Below are 16,858 nucleotides of genomic sequence, written 5' to 3' on the forward strand. Positions count from 1 at the left end.
TGAAATGGAGAACAAAGGGAAAGGAAAGAAAAGGTTAAGATGATAGATAACCCCTCACAAGCCTGATTGAGAAAATATTATGAGAAAAAAGATAACCTCAGATACAGAAAAGATGAAAGGAATTATAAAAGCTTACACAGAACTATATGGACATTTTCCTAATATAAATAAACAAAAGTGACCCAGGAAGCAGCAGAAGACTCAGAGTAATTATCATGGAAGTGACATGGACACGAAGCCCAGGAGACTTTATAGCTGACTTTAAATCTAACATTAAGGAATAAACTACTCCAATAATTCCACATCAAAACAAAATGGGACACCTTCGCAAAATACTAAATGAAGATAATAGCCACATCTGATAAAGATGGTATAAAAAAGAAATTTACCACCCAGACTCATCTATGAATATAAACACATAAGTTGAAAATAAAATATTTTAAAATGAGAGAAAAGAAAGTATTTAATCAAATCCAGCAGTGTATCTAAACAACATTTGACCAATTTATTTCAGGAATACGAAAATCCTTCAATTTCAGAAAATTTATCAATAAAGTTTATTCAACAGTCTAAAGAACTCATCCCCAAGAAAAATATGAATAATCAACATGGGATGCCTTTCAGCTGGCCTTCCCTGTTAAACATTCTATAATTCATACTGGAGAGGGACCCCATGAATGTCATGAATGTGACAGAGCTTCTGGTAGGACATCTCAACTAATTAGGCATCAGAAAACTCACACTGAAGAGAAACTATTCTGTTGTAATTAGTTTGGGAAATCTTTCAGTTACATCCTTGATTTTAATATTTATCAAAGAAAGCATCACAGAGGGAAGCCTTATGAGTGTAGTCAATATAGGAAATATTTCAAAGCTCTGGCTTTATTTCACAGCAGAGAACTCACATTGAAGAGAAGCCTTATGGATGTAATCAGTGTGGGAAACACTTCAGTCGGAGTTCTCACTTTGTTACTCATCAGAGAATTCATACTGGAGAAAAAACTGCATGAGTACACTCAGTGTGGAAAATCTCTCAGTTGGAGTTCTTTACTTATTAGGCATGGAGAACTCACACTGGAGAGCAATCACATGATTGTCACAACTGTGCAAAATCTTTCAACTAGAATTCTCACTTTATTGAACATTAAAGAACTTATATTGGAGAGAATCCCTACAAGTGTATTCAATGTGCCCCAGCTATAGCTTTACCCTACCTTAAAGGGCCAGGGAGTGGGTGGACAGAGTGGGGTAAATCTAGTGTTGTAACACTGGAGCAAAACTTAAAAGTAGCAATTTGATGTTATATAGGATTTTTTAAAAAAAGATTTCACAGGGAGAGAGAGCAAGCAAAAGCACAAGGAGAGGGAGAGCAGACTCCCTGCTGAGCAGGGAACCCAACGTGGGGCTCGATCCCCCCCACTGGGATCATGACCTGAGCCGAATGCAGCTGCTTAACCAACTGAGCCACCCAGGCGCCCAACAGGATTTTTTTTTTTTTTTTTTTTAGTTGAATACAATTGCCATTATCTTCATTACTTTATCTACCTGAGACAGGGCCATGGTCCAAGACTAAGGTTCCACTGTCCTTCCATCTTGAGTCTTCCTCAGTAGAAAGATTGGGGAAGAAAGCCAAGTTAAAATAAGTTGTTCCTGGGGAGGAAGGGGTCAGGCCCTAAAAGAATACATCCAGCTCTGGAGGGAAAATGGTGATGTAACCAAGTCCAAGCCTGTTCCATAGTGGAACAGGTCAATAAGTGGAGAGGCAAGATGTTAGGGTAAGGAAAGTGACTTTATTCAGGAATCCAGCAGACTAAGAAAATGGACTATGTTCTAAAGAACCATCTTAACTCAGCATGAAATTTGAGACTCTTTGTAGCCCAGGTACCTACGTGGCCCCAACAGACCAGGTTCAGCCACTCAATGGTGACAAAATCCAAAGGCAGAGAGACAAGTGGTGGTGAAACAAGAAATTTATTTCAGTGACGCCAACCCCAGGAAGACAGTGGACTAATGTCTCAAAGACTATCTCCAAAGTGCTGAAAATACTTCCATATTTATAAAAGGAAAATGTAGGCCAAAGGTAGGTGGGTATGTGAAGGTAGACACTGAGGGTCAAATAAATCACTATCTTGCAGTCAATCACAGGTGGGGTCTTACTGGTTCAGGGCAGCCTTACTGTTTGAGGGGGTAGCTTTGGTTCCCTTCAGGGGATGCTTATCTGCAGGTTCTTCCACTTGAGCCAAGAGACAAGCTGGAATGATGAACCCAACTAGAAAGTCTGAGGTCAAAATGGAGTCTTCTTTCTGAAGACTCTTTCATTTTTATGTTAGGAAGAGGGGGAACTGGGAGCAGTTGAGAGTCAAGAGGTGACTGAGATCTGTCAACATTCAGATGCCAGCAAGAGTTCAAAGAAGGTTGTGAAACTGTCACCAGCTAGACCCCAAGATCTGACCTTTACTGCTTACCTGCTTGTAGGCACTGACCTTTGTCCCACATTTTCCCTTTAGCTCTTTTTTCCAACTTTCTCTTAACTCAGGCAAAAGACCCAAGGGGCGTAGCATCCCATGATGGAAACCAAAACCACTCCTCAAGCAGTAATAAACTGCTCTAAAAAAATAAAGTCTCTCAATTTGCCAGGAGCAGCAGCAGCATGATAGAGTTAAGACTCAGTATGGCAATACAAAAAGGCCTGAGTTCAAATCCTGTCAGCAACACTTCCTAATTGGTTGATTTTGAACTTGCACTCTCTGGATTCAATCTCTTTGCATTTAGAATGAAGAAAATAAAAACTACTTCACAAAGTATTGTCGGTATCAAAATATTTAGTGTATGCATTTAATATTTGGAAGAATGCAGAATTCTGCCAGCACTAATTCACCACCTCTCTTAGATTTCTGCAGAGGTGCTCAACCCTGACTGCACATTGAAATCACTTGGAGTGCTTGAAAAATACTCATGCTGGGACCCATGCCCAGAAATCTCATATTGTTTACAAACTCTTGCATATTTTAAAAATTATTTGTAAATTATATTTACAAATTTACCACAAACTTTGTGGGTTAAAACAATACAAATCTGTCCTCATGCAGTTCTGGAGGTCAGAAGTCTAAAATGGGTTTCACTGTGCTAAGATGAAGCAGCCAGCAGGATTGCATTCCTTCTGGAGGCTCTAGGAGAGAATCATTTTTTGCCTTTCCAGCTTCTGGAGCCTGCCTGCATCTCCCAACTTGTAGTCCCCATCAATAATTGCATCAGTCCAATCTCAGCTTTTTTGGTCACATCTGTTTTTCTCTCATTCTCCTGCCTCTCCTTTCATTTGTAAGGGCCCCATGATTGCCTTGAGCCCATCAGAATAACCCAAGACAATCTCTCCATCTCAAGATACTTAGCTTGATCATATCTAGCAAGTCCCTTCTGCCATCCATATAAGGTAACATATTTACAAATTCCAGGAGTTATGATATGTATATATTAGTGGGGAGGGGAGTGGAGGACATCATTCTGCCTACCACAGAAAGTTCCAGAGATACCATATTCCACCTGGAGGTATGTCTGGGGCAGCAGGGCCAAGGAAGGCATCCTGGCTAGAAGGTCTCTGCTGCCACTTCCCTTGATTCCAGCCCCTTTCCATGCCTACCCCTCCAGCTTTTCCTTCCCAGATTTCCAGGAAATCTTTACAACAGGGCCCTTTTCTGTCTCAAATCAGCCACCATCAGTTTATGTCAATTGCTACCAAGGACAACCAAACTGATTAAACTGGAAGACGTGAGGAGGCATTTACTGTCCCATGTGGCATTGGTTAGTAGGTCCAGAAAGCACCAGAGGATTCTCCCCTACGCTAAGCCAATAGGATCCTGTTACTAGCTGAAATCAAATCCTCAGCAACAAAAAGTCCTCTGCCAGATTCATTCTGCACCTGCACTCTCAGGCACATCTTAGATATTAACTTAAATGAGACACAGATTCTCAAACTCTGTTTAAATATGAAATCTAGAAGAAACCTGTAATCCCACCCTGGGCACAGTGCTGGAGGCGGGTGGGAGAGCTGGGGAAGAAGATATAGCAATTAACTGTCTTTTTGAGCTTACCAGTGAACTCTCCCAAGACTTTGCAGATGTCAAATGAAAAAAATCTAGACTTAAGAGACCTTGCTGGAAAAAACTACTGTAATAAAGAGGAAGCTCTGACCACAAGATCTACCTCTCAAAGTCAGGCAGAAAAAGGTTTTGCTTTTATAGAGTTGCTAGAAAAAAAAGACAGGCATTGGACAGTTGATCAAGAAACACCTTCTCTTCTCCCTCTCCTCCTTCTCCCTCTTTCTTCTCCTTCTCCTCCTTCTCCCTCTCCTTCTCCTCCTTTGTCAGCTGATTTTCCTGAGGGGTGTTGAAGGGCTATTTTGCATTCTGATGCTGGCCCAAGCTGATGGTACTTCAGAGTTTAGGGTCCTGTGGGAAGGGGAGATTAACTAAGTTTGGCCATATCAAGGTCACAAATATATACTTTTTAACTTTTTTACATCCAACATGGGGCTTGAACTCACAACCCCAAGATAAAGAGTTGCACACTCTATGGACTGATCCAGACAGGCACCCCAAGGTCACAAATATTTTGTTCCAATTGATCAACAGGAGCAAATAGTTCAGCTAATCTTGTATGAGGCAAAGAATGGGAAAGTGTCTGGCCTTATCCTAGATAAACAAGGGTGTTACCTGTGGTCTTATCTAATTCAAGTGGGAATAGTGGTTTTTTGCAGTTAAGACTTTTCCAGGAACATAAGGCTGGGGAGATTTCTTCCACTGCTGCCGTTTTCCAGGAATACAGGGTGGGGTAAAGTTCAACCTTCTCACAGGAAACAAAGATGTTAACAGAAATGTATCATCAAGGGCATTAATGGTAATTATGATAATCAGAATTGGAAACTGTACTTTAGAGGTTAACATATTCTCAAAGAGGGCATAACAACATCTGAAGTCCAGCTGGCTGACAAGTCTTCTTACCCTACAGGGTAGCCTTTCTGCAGCTTTAGTGGCAAAGGGGATATTCCTCCTCTCATCTCACTGAGGTTTTTCTACCTGCATTGAGAAGAGGCAACAGCAGGAACTCCATTCACAACACCCAGAGAAAGAAAAGCAGGTTTAAGAAGCTAAAAACTCACAGAACGGGAAGAAAAAGGTGAGCGAACAATGCCCTCTAAGGGAGTGGTGCCCCGTGAAGTTGTGTGAGGGGCTGTCCAATGGGACAATTAATCTCAGGCAGGGTGATGTTTTGTTCTTGGAGCTGGGAACACATCCAAACCTAGGAGACCCAGCTGAGTCAAAGGAGAGCTAATCAGCAGCGTTCCATCCAGTCTCGGGGCAGGGGGCAGGGGATGATCTGGGCTGCTTCTGCCTATAATCTCCCCTCCTGTGTGTGAGGTGGAGTGGTTCCTGACAGTGGCACCAACACTCAGCCTGAACACCCTGACTTTGAGGGCTCCAGTTAAGGGCTCCTCCTGGCAGCAATGAGGAAATTGAGGTTCTAGGAGAAGAGGAGACATGGCTGAGACCAAATCAGGAGTTGAAGGAATCCAGGATTTCCAAGTCAGTCTGATCTGAAACTGTCAGATAGTGGGAAAAACCCAAGCTCTGGAGTGAGATGGTCTCAGTTCTAATCTCAGCTTTTCCACTTAACCAGCTGTGCCACCTCGAGCTAGTTACTTAACCTCTCCTGTACCTCAGTTTTTCTAGCTGTTCCACAGGGAAGTTAAGATAGTGTCTATCTATAGGAATGCTGAGAAAGTACTTTATAGGGCTGACAGTAGGTCCTTAATCTATTACTATTGTTATTACTATTACTATTAGCTCCTCTTTCAACCCTCCACCAATTTTTAAGAGCTAAATAATAAAAAAGTGAGAAGAGCCAGAATCACCCTGAAAAAGAAAGACAATGAGAGAGGGTGATCTCCATTAAATAGTAAAACATATTATCAAGCATCTATAATTTTAAAATTGCAATACTGGCACATGAATAGACAGATCAACTCGACAGAAAATCCAGAAATACTGAAATGCATGTGGAAACTTAGTGCATGATTAAAGGAACACCTCAAAACAGTGAGGAAAATGTAAACTATTTAGCTAGTATAACTATGGAGCCATTTGGCAAAAGATAAAATGGAAGTCATTCCTCACACCATACACTAGGATGAAGCACTATACTAGTCATCTAGTACTACATAAGTACTAGAAGATACATGGGTGAATTCCCCCTTAACTGGAGAATATTTCCTATCCATGAATCAAAATCCAGAAGCAATAAAGGAAAACAATGATAAATTTGGTAAACTTTTACATGGAAAAAAAACCCACAACACTATAAGCAACATTAAAAATGATTATAAACTGAAAAACTGCAATTTGTAATTTAAACCATTTAAAATATTGCCAATCAAGCACTTCTAAAGCTAGAGTAAAAGACTAGCAACCCTACAGAAAAATGGGCAAAATATGACAAGAACAAGAAATAAAATGACTCTTCAACATATTAAAAGATGCTCATAATTGGAGAAATTCTTACTCATAAAGATATGCCAACTAGAACTACACTGAAATACTGTTTCTTACCTATCAGATTTGCAGAGAGTCAAAAGTTTGATGCCACATCCAGCTGATGAGACTGTATGCCCTTCCATACATTGTTCGTGAGATGCAAAACGGCACAACCCCAAAGGAGAGAAATTGGGCAACAGTACATATACATTTACCTCTGACCAACCAATCCCACTTCTATTCCAAATATACACTGGCAGAAACACAAAATGACCCAGGCACAGGAGTATCCATATCCAAAAATAGCAGCATTTTTTTTTAAAGATCTATTTATTGCACTTTAAAAGAGAAAGAGCTGGGGGTAGGTGGGCAGAAGGAGGCAGAGAGAATCTCAAGCAGACTCCTCACTGAGCACAGAGCCCAATGTAGGGCTCGATCTCATGGTCCTGAGATCATGACCTGAGCCAAAACTAAGTCTGGCTTAACCAACTGAACCAAGTAGTCGCCCCATGCAGCACTATTTTTAATAGCAAAAAGCTGGACACAGTTTATATGTCATCAGTAGAGGGCTGATGGAAGGAACTGCCATCCTGCCAGTCAATAGTGCCCAGGGCAACTGTCAGACACTGGTATCCCCAGCCAATTGGTTAGGTGGGAACAACAAAGTACATCACAGGACCATGTGTGGTATAGGACCTTTACCTAAGGAAGGGGGTGGGCTAAACAAGCAGAATGTTATCTGCGGATAGATAGATAGATAGATAGATAGATAGATAGATAGATATTTTTTTAATGGAAGGAGTGGGGGGCAGGGAAGGGGAAAAAATAAAATGGAAGGATAATCCAGAACTTATATAAATGGTTACCAGTGGAGAAGAGCAGGAATAGAGGGAAGAGCAGGCACAGAGGCTAGGCTTCTCTGAGTATATGTTTTTTTGTAGTTTTTACTCTGGAGCCATAAAAGTGATCTGTATTAATATAAATTAGGTTTTTAAAATTTATTTTATTTTATTTTATTTTTTTTTATTTTTTTTTTAAAGATTTTATTTATTTATGTGACAGAGAGACAGCCAGCGAGAGAGGGAACACAGCAGGGGGAGTGGGAGAGGAAGAAGCAGGCTCATAGCGGAGGAGCCCGATGTGGGACTCGATCCCAGTACGCCGGGATCACGCCCTGAGCCGAAGGCAGACGCTTTAACGACTGCGCTACCCAGGCGCCCCTTATTTTATTTTTTAGAAGATTTTATTTATTTGTTTGAGAGCAAGCGAGCTACCACATAAGTTGGGGGAGAGGAGAGGGACGGAGATACTGGGCTTGATCCAGGACCCCAGGATCATGACCTGAGCCAAAGGCAGACACGTAATCGACTGAGCCACCCAGGTGACCCCAAATTAGGTTTTTTAAAAGTGATCTCTAAAAAGTGAAAGTATTCAGTGAAAAGGTTACCACATTGACAATCATTATTTCCAGTAACTTTAGAGCACAGTAATCTCACTGTGGAGATACAGTCTAAGGACAAAAAGAATTGCAGAGGAATCTTGAATTCTCAGTAATAATACTGAAGATAATTTGAAAAATAAACCAAGTAATTCTGATGTAATTCAGAACTAAGATTTCAGCAATAAAAAATTAAAGCCCTGTAATCCTAAATTTGAATTAGAATTATCAAGATTAGAGGGCCTTCCGGGAGTTAAGATGGCGGAGGAGTAGGGGACCCCTTTTTCAGCCGGTCCCCTGAGTCGAGCTGGATAGGTACCAGACCAGCCTAAATAAACACGGAATCAGCCTGAGACGCAGGATGATGCATCTGGATCTCTACAAATGAACATCTCCAGCGCTGAGTATTGAGGTACGAAGAGGGGAGCTGTAAACCGCGTACGGATATCGAAGATAAACGGAAGGGGAGGGAGCCGCCGCATTTGGGCGCGAAGCGGCAGCCACCTGCACGGGGAGCGGGCGGACTCACAGAGGGCACCTTCGGAGAGCGGACTGAGACCGGTGAGCCGTGAACGCGCCACCAGGCATCTCTCGAACACCGGAATCGGTGTGCTCACGGGATCCAGACTGAGACCGGGAACCCCGGATGCGCATGGGGCGGCTGGCGGCTGGCGGCCACCCTGCAGGAGCAGGCGGACTCGCGCTGATCGACACCCGCGAAAACAGACTGAGACCCTGAATCCGGGTGCGCGCCAGAGGCTTCTCCGAAACTCCGGAATCGCAGGTGTGCTCACCAGGCATAGACTGAGACCGGGAGACCCGGGAGCCTGCGGGCGGCCGGTGGCTGGCGGCATTAGAAACACAAGGACAGAGACGCGCCGGCTCCTGGGAAGTGAGGGCTGGGACGCCGGGTGTGGGGCGCACATCCCGGGACGCTGCAGGGTTGAGCAGCACCAACAGAAACAGAGTTAAAGTGGCCAGAACATTAGTAGAGAACGGGCCGCAATCCTTCTGTTCCGTGACAGAGGCTGAAATTTGGCCGCTGCTGCTCTGACTCTCAGAAGAGGCACAGCAAACCGCCAGGGAAAGCCGCCAGAGAACAAAAGCCTGGAAATACCGGCTCAGAGAGTGCCCATCCCCATCCTCCCTCGCAGGGGACACGGAGACTCTACCCAAACAGGGTTGCCTGAGTATTGGCGCGGCAGGCCCCTCCCCCAGAACACAGAAGGCAGGCTGAAAAATCAAGAAGCCCACAACCCGGGCGCCTGGGTGGCGCAGTCATTGAGCGCCTGCCTTCGGCTTAGGGCGTGATCCCGGCGTTCCGGAAAGGAGTCCCTCATCGGGCTCCTCCGCTGGGAGCCTGCTTCTTCCTCTCCCACTCCCCTGCTTCTGTTCCCTCTCTCGCTGGTTGGCTGCCACATAAATAAATAAATAAAATCTTTAAAGAAGAAGCCCACATCCCTAAGATCCCTATAAAACAAGGGGCACGGCCTGGGACCCAGTCAATAATTTGGGCTCTGGAAACCCCGCAACCTCTCTTCATCAGAATGACAAGAAGGAGAAGCCCCCCCCAGCAAAGAAAAGACAGTGATTCTGTGGCCTCTGCCACAGAAATAATGGATATGGATGTAACCAAATTATCAGAAATGGAATTCAGAGTAACGATGGTCAAAATGATGAGTAGAATTGAAAAAACTATTAACGAAAAGGTTACTGAGAATATAGAATCCCTAAGGACAGAAATGAGAGCGAATCTGACAGAAATTAAAAATTCTATGAGCCAAATGCAGGCAAAACTAGAGGCTCTGACGGCCAGGGTCGCAGAAGCAGAGGAACGGGTTAGTGAATTGGAGGATGGGTTAATAGAGGAAAAAATGAAAATAGAAGATGGTCTTAAAAAAATCCACGCCCACGAATGTAGGTTACGGGAGATTACTGACTCAATGAAACGATCCAATGTTAGAATCATCGGCATCCCCGAGGGGGTGGAGAAAAACAGAGGTCTAGAAGAGATATTTGAACAAATTGTAGCTGAAAACTTCCCTAATCTAGCAAGGGAAACAAACATTCGTGTCCAAGAGGCAGAGAGGACCCCTCCCAAGCTCAACCACGACAAACCTACGCCACGTCACGTCATAGTGCAATTCGCAAATATTAGATGCAAGGATACAGTATTGAAAGCGGCCAGGGCAAAGAAATTTCTCACGTACCAAGGCAAAAGCATCAGAATTACGTCAGACCTGTCTACACAGACCTGGAATGAGAGAAAGGGTTGGGGGAGCATATTTAAAGCTCTTTCAGAGAAAAACATGCAGCCAAGGATCCTTTATCCAGCAAGGCTGTCATTCAGAATTGATGGAGAAATAAAGACATTTCAGAATCGCCAGTCACTAACCAATTTTGTAACCACGAAACCAGCCCTACAGGAGATATTACGGGGGGTTCTATAAAAGTAAAAAGGCCCCAAGAGTGATACAGAACAGAAAGTCACAGCCAATACAAACAAAGACTTTACTGGCAACATGGCAACATTAAAATCATATCTCTCAGTAATCAGTCTTAATGTAAATGGTTTGAACCATCCCATAAAACGCCACAGGGTTGCAGATTGGATAAAAAGAAATGACCCATCCATTTGCTGTCTACAAGAGACTCATTTCGAACCCAAAGATGCATTCAGACTGAGAGTAAGGGGATGGAGTACCATCTTTCACGCAAATGGACCTCAAAAGAAAGCTGGGGTAGCAATTCTCATATCAGATAAATTGGATTTTAAACTACAGACTATAGTTAGAGATGCAGAAGGGCACTATATTATTCTTAAGGGAAGTATTCAACAAGTGGATATGACAATTATAAATATATATGCCCCCAACAGGGGAGCAGCAAGATACACAAGCCAACTCTTAACCAGAATAAAGAGACATATAAATAAAAATACATTAATAGTAGGGGACCTCAACACTCCACTCTCAGAAATAGACAGAACACCCTGGCAAAAACTAAGCAAAGAATCAAAGGCTTTGAATGCCATACTCGACGAGTTGGACCTCATAGATATATATAGAACACTACACCCCAGAACCAAAGAATACTCATTCTATTCTAATGCCCATGGAACATTCTCAAGAATAGACCATGTTCTGGGACACAAAACAGGTCTCAACCGATACCAAAAGATTGAAATTATCCCCTGCATATTCTCAGACCACAACGCTCTGAAATTGGAACTCAACCACAAGGAAAAATTTGGAAGAAACTCAAACACTTGGAGACTAAGAACCATCCTGCTCAGGAATGACTCGATAAACCAGGAAATCAAAAATCAAATTAAACAATTTATGGAGACCAATGAGAATGAAAATACAACAGTCCAAAACCTATGGGATACTGCAAAGGCAGTCCTAAGGGGGAAATACATAGCCATCCAAGCCTCACTCAAAAGAATAGAAAAATCTAAAATGCAGTTTTTATATTCTCACCTCAAGAAGCTGGAACAGCAACAGAGGGACAGGCCTAATCCACGCACGAGGAAGCAGTTGACCAAAATTAGAGCTGAAATCAATCAAGCAGAAACCAGAAGTACAGTAGAGCAGATCAACAGGACTAGAAGCTGGTTCTTTGAGAGAATCAATAAAATTGACAGACCACTGGCAAGACTTATCCAAAAGAAAAGAGAAAGGACCCAGATTATTAAAATTATGAATGAAAAAGGAGAGGTCACGACGAACACCATTGAAATTGGAAGGATTATTAGAAATTTTTATCAACAGCTATATGCCAATAAACTAAGCAATCTGGAAGAGATGGAATCCTTCCTGGAAACCTATAAACTACCAAGATTGAAACCGGAAGAAATTGATTCCTTAAACAGGCCAATTAATTATGAAGAAATTGAGTCAGTGATAAACAACCTTCCAAATAACAAAACTCCAGGCCCGGACGGTTTTCCTGGGGAATTCTACCAAACATTCAAAGAAGAAATAATACCTATTCTCCTAAAGCTATTTCAAAAAATAGAAACAGAAGGAAAGCTACCAAACTCATTCTATGAGGCCAATATTACCTTGATCCCCAAACCAGGCAAAGACCCCCTCAAAAAGGAGAATTACAGACCGATTTCCCTAATGAATATGGACGCCAAAATCCTCAACAAGATACTTGCTAATAGAATCCAACAGTACATTAAAAGGATTATCCATCACGATCAAGTGGGATTCATACCTGGGATGCAAGCGTGGTTCAATATTCGCAAATCAATCAGCGTGATACATCATATCAACAAGAAAAGACTCAGGAACCATATGATCCTCTCAATCGATGCCGAAAAAGCATTTGACAAAATACAGCATCCTTTCCTGATTAAAACCCTTCAGAGTGTAGGAATAGAAGGTACATTTCTCAATCTCATAAAAGCCATCTATGAAAAGCCTACTGCAAATATTATTCTCAATGGGGAAAAGCTGGAAGCCTTTCCCTTAAGATCAGGAACTCGACAAGGATGCCCACTCTCGCCACTATTATTCAACATAGTACTAGAAGTCCTTGCAACAGCAATCAGACGACAAAAAGGGATCAAAGGTATTCAAATTGGCAAAGAAGAAGTCAAAATGTCTCTCTTTGCAGATGACATGATACTCTATATGGAAAACCCAAAAGAAGCCACTCCCAAACTATTAGAAGTTATAGAGCAATTCAGTAACGTGGCGGGATACAAAATCAATGCTCAGAAATCAGTTGCATTTCTATACACGAATAACGAGACCGAAGAAAGAGAAATTAGGGAATCCATCCCATTTACAATAGCACCAAAAACCATACGTTACCTTGGAATTAACTTAACCAGAGACGTAAAGGACCTATATTCTAGAAACTATAAATCACTCTTGAAAGACATTGAGGAAGACATAAAAAGATGGAAAGATATTCCATGCTCATGGATTGGAAGAATTAACATAGTTAAAATGTCCATGCTACCCAGAGCAATCTACACTTTCAATGCTATCCCGATCAAAATACCGAGGACATTTTTCAAAGAACTGGAACAAATAGTCCTTAAATTTGTATGGAAACAGAAAAGGCCCCGAATCTCCAAGGAACTGTTGAAAAGGAAAAACAAAGCTGGGGGCATCACAATGCCGGATTTCGAGCTGTACTACAAAGCTGTGATCACAAAGACAGCATGGTACTGGCACAAAAACAGACACATAGACCAATGGAACAGAATAGAGAGCCCAGAAATGGACCCTCGGCTCTTTGGGCAACTAATATTTGATAAAGCAGGAAAAAACATCCGGTGGGAAAAAGACAGTCTCTTCAATAAATGGTGCTGGGAAAATTGGACAGCTACATGCAAAAGAATGAAACTTGACCACTCTCTCACACCATACACAAAAATAAACTCCAAATGGATGAAAGACCTCGATGTGAGACAGGAATCCATCAAAATTCTAGAGGAGAACATAGGCAGCAACCTCTACGACATCGGCCAAAGCAACCTTTTTCATGACACATCCCCAAAGGCAAGAGAAACAAAAGATAAAATGAATTTATGGGACTTCATCAAGATTAAAAGTTTCTGCACAGCCAAGGAAACAGTCAGAAAAACTAAGAGGCAGCCCACGGAATGGGAGAATATATTTGCAAATGACACTACAGATAAAGGACTGGTATCCAAGATCTACAAAGAACTTCTCAAACTCAATACACGAGAAACAAATAAACAAATCAAAAAATGGGCAGAAGATATGAACAGACACTTTTCCAATGAAGACATACAAATGGCTAACAGACACATGAAAAAATGTTCAAAATCATTAGCCATCAAGGAAATTCAAATCAAAACCACACTGAGATACCACCTTACGCCAGTTAGAATGGCAAAAATAGACAAGGCAAGAAACAACAATTGTTGGAGAGGATGTGGAGAAAGGGGATCCCTCCTACATTGTTGGTGGGAATGCAAGTTGGTACAGCCACTCTGGAAAACAGTGTGGAGGTCCCTTAAAAAGTTAAAAATTGAGCTACCCTATGATCCAGCCATTGCACTACTGGGTGTTTACCCCAAAGATACAGACGTAGTGAAGAGAAGGGCCATATGCACCCCAATGTTCATAGCAGCAATGTCCACAATAGCTAAATCGTGGAAGGAGCCGAGATGCCCTTCAACAGATGACTGGATTAAGAAGTTGTGGTCCATATATACAATGGAATATTACTCAGCAATCAGAAAGAATGAGTTCTCAACATTTGCTACAACATGGACGGCACTGGAGGAGATAATGCTTAGTGAAATAAGTCAAGCAGAGAAAGACAACTATCATATGATTTCTCTCATCTATGGAACATAAGAACTAGAATGATCAGTAGGGGAAGAAAGGGATAAAGAAAGGGGGGGTAATCAGAAGGGGGAATGAAACATGAGAGACTATGGACTATGAGAAACAAACTGAGGGCTACAGAGGGGAGGGAGGTGGGGGAATGGGATAGACCGGTGATGGGTAGTAAGGAGGGCACATATTGCATGGTGCACTGGGTGTTATACACAACTAATGAATCATCGAGCCTTGCATCGAAAACCGGGGATGTACTGTATGGTGACTAACATAATATAATAAAAAATCATTATTAAAAAAAAATAAAAAAATAAAAAAAAATAAAAAAAAAAATAAAAAAAAAAAGAATTATCAAGATTAATCCAAAATGTGTTTTCTCTTAAAAATATATATTCCAACTTTGTCCACTGAAGAGGTTTATAACAATAACTACCCTACCAGTAACGGTACTCCTAGTGCCCAGATCTCTAAAACACATTTCCCGCTAAAAGAACCAGGGTTCCTCAGGGCCGGGGCAGGAAATTTACAGAATGAGCCTTGGAACATCTTCTCTGACTGGAAAGCAAAGTAGTTATCAAAACCTACTCAGATCATGTCAAAAGGACACAGAAGGCAGCTTGAGAGAGCTGCTCGTGGCCACCATTTGGACAACCAGAGCATCAAATTATTCACTGCAACAGATTAAAACACACAGAATACATTAAAAATCCATGTATATAAAACATACTCACTGGCTACCTTTGGAGATTGCTAGCATGTCTGTTTTCCCAAAGCAAAGGCAAAGAATGTAGCATTTATCCTGTTTTTCCTGAACAAACTCTACCTCCTCAGAGTAACCAAAAAATTAGGAAAGTTTTTCCTTATGGAAGAATTATTTATTCATTTGAGAGAGAGAGCACGAGCAAGGAGGAGAGGGAGAAGCAGGCTCCCTGTTAGTAGGGAGCCCGACACGGGGCTGGATCCCAGGACCCCCGAAATCATGACCTGAGCTGGAGGGTAGATGCTTAACCGAATAAGCCACCCAGGTGCCTCTACACACTTTCTGATATGATGCAAGAGAACACACACGCACCACTTATGAAGAATTGTCAAATATACAAACTTGAATCTAATTAAGCCTCTAGATCCAACTACCAGTTTACCACAAAAGCAAGGGAATAAGAAATGACATCATAAGGATACCATCACCAAAATCCACAAGGTAGTAAATCCTATGGGAAAAATTTACCTGGTTTCAACAAACAGAAACAAAAGGAAAAAGCACATGTCGGGGAAACTCGTAAATTACAAGACTTAAGCACACATTAACCAAATGCAAAGTGTGAACCTTGTTCAGATCCTAATTTAAATAAATAAAATGTAAAAAAATGGACACATATGGGGTAAACACTGGATATTTGGTACTAAGAAATTATTGCTAATATTTTTAAGTGTGTTAAAGACTGTAGTTATATATTTAAAAGTCTTCTCCCCCACTGTATCTTTTTTTTTCCTAATAGATGTTGGCACCCTTATGTAGTGATTTTTTTAAAAAGATTTTTATTTATTCATCTGAGAGATAGCAAGGGAAAGCATGAGAAGGGGGCAGAGGGAGAAGCAGACTCCCTGCTGAGCTGGGAACCAAACTCAGGGACCTCAACACGGGGCTCCATCCCAGGGCCCTGGGATTATGACCTGAACAGAAGGCAGACACTTTAACCGGTTGTGCCACCCACGTGTCCCTTTATGTACTGATTTTTAAGTAGCCTTAGTGAGACATAATTCACATATACTCACTTAAACTGTACAATTCAATGGTTTTTAATATACTGTTTTATCATCATTACAATCAACTTTAGAACATTTTCATCACCGCCAAAAGAAACTGATATCCAAGTAGCTCACATTTTCACTCAAACTTCCCCAGCCCTAGGCAACCATGAATTTACTTTCTCTATGGATTTTCCTATTCTACCAAAAGTCATTCCCGGGGTCTTGGGTAGCTCAGATGGTTAAGCAACTGCCTTAATTAAGCTCAGGTCATGATCTCTAGGTCCTGGGATGGAGCCCCACATTGGGCTCCCAGCTCAGTGGGGAATCTGCTTCTCCCTCTGCCTCTTCCTCTCCCCCTGATTGTGCTCTGTCTCTCAAATGAATAAATAACATCTTTTTAAAAAGTAAAAAAAAAAAACAAAAAAAAAAACACCTCTTTTCTAGATAGAATCTTAGGTATTTATGCGTGAAACAATATGGGATTTGCTTCAAAATAACCCAGTGGTGGCTGGGAGAAAGTGGGGATAAGATTAAGTATAAAAAGGCGAACGATGACGGTAAATGAAGTTGGATAAATGCATGGAGGGAAGCATGGGTTTTCATCACACTCTTCGCCTTACTCTGGTATGTTTGAAATTTTCCATAATAAAAACAAGGTCATTTATGATATCATAAGGAAAAGTCCCAAGGTGGACATAGGCAATATCAGTTATTCAGTGACTCAAGGAGGATCCCATTATAGACTCTGGTTCTTTCCATCTTTCTGCTCTGCCATTCTCAGCATGTCGACTTTGTTTGCCTCTTGG

Source organism: Ursus maritimus, unplaced genomic scaffold, assembly GCF_017311325.1.
Source record: "Ursus maritimus isolate PB19 unplaced genomic scaffold, ASM1731132v1 scaffold_19, whole genome shotgun sequence".
Taxonomy (NCBI): Eukaryota; Metazoa; Chordata; class Mammalia; order Carnivora; family Ursidae; genus Ursus; species Ursus maritimus.